The 3,635-nt window shown below is 37.4% G+C and overlaps 1 pseudogene; it reads left to right on the forward strand.

The window, feature by feature from the left end:
• Positions 1 to 1,606: 1,606 nt before the first annotated feature.
• Positions 1,607 to 2,537, forward strand: LOC143028119 (uncharacterized; annotated as a pseudogene).
• Positions 2,538 to 3,635: the final 1,098 nt, after the last annotated feature.

The following is a 3,635-nucleotide window of genomic DNA, read 5'->3' on the forward strand; positions in this document are numbered from 1 at the left end:
TATATATATATATATATACATATATATATATATAATTCTGATTGTTCATTATTTGTGCACTTGAATTAGTGTGCACTATTCATTGGCATATTCACCTCTTATAAAATTTAGTATGCTATCCAAATATTATCTTCAATTTTAATACAATTTATTTATTTATTGAATTCATCAAATTATCGGCTTATTGAAGGGAACAAAAACAATATTTTTTTTTCACTCTAAAAAAGTATTTGGTACACAAAATTCGACGTTGGTATATAATAATAGTACATGGTGACATTTGGAATATGTCATTGCTTTTTTTGTATTCTCTTTAGATAATTTATCATAATATCCTCGCACCACTTACTGTTTTTAAAACGAATGCTACTTTCTACACACACACACACACACACACACACACACACACACACACACACACCACACACACACACACACACACACACACACACACACACACACACACACACACACACACACACATATATATATATATATATATATGTAAGAGGCCGGTAGATGGAGGTAGACAATTCAGTAGATGAGGAGGTAGATGGGAGAACGAATGCTAATAATTTTATGAAACACTGGTGTATTGAAATGCTGAGTTGCGGATTGTTTAGTCGCCGACAAGCGACAATAGCTGAGTCAGACTTGCGTTAGCTCGGATTTGACTGTTTTTATAAACAAGACTGGAGTCGCCCTTCTGCCTGTGTAAACACGGCCGAAGGGAGATGACTGCTTGTAATAATTGCAGTTGTAACATACATGCTGTGAGCGACAGGCCACCTACGTGATGACATCATGCTTATGTAGCAATGTTACTGGAAGGACTGTAACAACCTCTCGGATTGGAGGAAAATGGGTACAAAGAGAAATATTATTGGCCGAGGGGAAAAAGGCACGCCCTTAAAGTGTGGCATTTGTTTGAGAAGTAAAAGACTATTGGATGAATGAAAAGTGACGTCTGAACGAAGGTGGTTTGACGTAATGGAGAGAACCTCAAAGGAGCATTCTCTGGGTGTATTCCGTTAGATCAAGAAGCAGGAAATTTACACCCCTTTTTATTTCACCCAAAAACTCGAGAGAACTAGGCATGGGGCCTACTTTCTAAGAAGCGATTGAACTTACGAATTAACTAGAAAATTACTGAAAGAAGGACAAGACGGCAAAGAGAAAAGAATCAGTGGTGACAAAAGAGAGTGGTACAGTGGTGGCAGCGGTGGGATGAACTGGGTGTTAAACATACCTCCGAAGAGATTATAAGACTGTTGCGTGAAGTGGTGCAAGCAAGATAGACTGGGGCGAAGTGGTGCGAGAAAGTCTACCTGAATAAGGCAACCACAACCAAGAGTGTGTTGGTTTCAAGGACGAGGGGGACGACGAAGGTCTGACGGGTCGACTACGAGAGGAACGAGGAACGAGGGATCTACAAGGTATGAGCAACTGAACGAGAGGCTACAAGCAATTACTACGAGTGGAACAAAGCGATCTTCAAGGTGATCATCTACAAGACGATCTTCAAGACTGACGAAGGACGTCGAGGGGATGTCAAAGTGACATCGTAAGCAACTCTACGTGGTGGCAGACAAGTCAAATTACAGGTATGGCTACTAATGTGTTAAGACATGAAATCCATACCTCCAATGTCTCTATCCCAAAATTTACTGGAGAAGCAAATACCATTAATGTAAACAAATTTCTTAATTTAATAGATACTCTTATAGTGAGTAAAAACATTAATGAGGAGAACAGGAAGATAGAAATTCTCAAGGAAAATATTGATCCTGAGCATGGGAGGGCTAGGTTTGTCATTAACTTCCAGCAAATGGAAGAGATCAATCAATATGAAGCTTATAAGAAGGCTTTCATTAAACATTTTATGTCCAAATGTGATCAGGATCCTATTAGGTCATTAGTTAAGATGATAAAGGAAGCTAGGACAAGTGAAACTGACACAGAGTACTTAGCTAGACTAGATAGGTGGTCAAAAGACATGAATTCTATCTTGAAAGATTCAGACTGGATAGAAAGATCTAGTGACAAAATGAAAATTTCTCAAGTAATCAAATTGATCACATTTGGATTGTTAGCCAAAAATTCTGATGACTTAACAGCAGAAAGGCTGTACAAAGATCTTAAATCAAGTATATGTTTAGGAGAAGTAGATTATCTTCTTCAAGGATACAGTGAGACCAGAACAATAAACCCATATGTAATGCCTATAACTCAACAAAGCCAACATAGGAACTCTAGAGAGTTTAAGAAAACAGAAGTAGGACATAGGCGGCATGCTAGAAGTCCATCCAGGGATACTAGAATCCTATGTTTTAATTGTAATACCTGGGGACACAAGGCCCAAGACTGTTTTTTATGGAATTATTTGTAGAAATTGCAAATATGAAGGTCATGATAAATATCAGTGTAGAAACCCACCATTTTGTATGTACCACCATAGAATAGGTCATAAGACTCACGAGTGCCGAAATTTTCGGGTACCCCCAGGGCTAAGAGGAAAATCCCCAGACACAGAATAAACATTTTCAGAACTCCCCATATATATACCGATAGGCGGTATTGTGTTAGATATGGGAATGCAAGAGAGATGAAAGAAACTGACAAACTGATAATTACTGTTGGTAAAACTTCTGTAGGACCTCTCATTGCGGGTAGAGTATTCAATAAGCCTATCCAAATATTTATTGATACAGGGTCTGTAGTTAATGTAATTACTAGTAAAGTTTTAAACCAGTTGAACCCAGGAGTGAAAATGTTGGAACCAATCCGTTACTCATTACAAGGTGTAACTGGAAATCAGTTAGAAACATTAGGTAAGGTTGAGCTAGAAGTTGCCTTATATACAAATGAACATTTGTACGTCCCAGTGATAGTGGTAGAAGAATCTGTTTTTCCAGGAGATTTATTGATAGGATTTGCAACTATGAGAAAAGAAAACATGGTAATTTGTCCTTCTGACTTAGGGATTTTAGTGAAGTCACAGTTAATCCCATTTTTGAATCAACCAGACTTAAGACCAGTGACAGGAATCAATGAATCCTTAGATAACATTTCTATCTTAGATAACGAGGCCGAGCGGTCCAGACCAACAGAAAGTAAAGCACCTTGTAAACCCAAATCAGATGTTTAGGAAATCCCAGAGATTACTAAATTATCAACGACTGAAGCCTTGATAATTGCAGAGGGTGGCGTAACAAGGTCGACATTGTTACATCCCATGTCAATTAATGAGGTTGAAGTGTGTTTGACAGTAGTCAATGTAGACTCTGAAATAACTACAGTCCCAGAATAAGTTAAAATTAAAGGATTGAGGTGGGACTCAGGGATTTATAAGTCAAATAAGAACAGAGTAGAAGTACTAGTAATTAACACTATGAATAAGGAGATAGTTTTAAAGAAAGGTACACAAATAGGATGTTTTCAGGTGTGTACTAAACCTATTAAGATTTTAAATGGGAATAGTGAGGAGATAGAATTACAAACTTCATCAATATGTTCAGTTCAAGAAGGAATAGACTTAAGAAATAGATATAAAGAATTATTACAATCAACTAATTGCCCTGAGTTGGATGAAGGTTTACTTGCTTTGCTTGTGAAACACAATAAAGCAATTGTTT

The sequence above is a fragment of the Oratosquilla oratoria genome, chromosome 9 (assembly GCF_046742065.1).
Source record: "Oratosquilla oratoria isolate Oo_2021 chromosome 9, ASM4674206v1, whole genome shotgun sequence".
In the NCBI taxonomy this organism is placed as follows: domain Eukaryota; kingdom Metazoa; phylum Arthropoda; class Malacostraca; order Stomatopoda; family Squillidae; genus Oratosquilla; species Oratosquilla oratoria.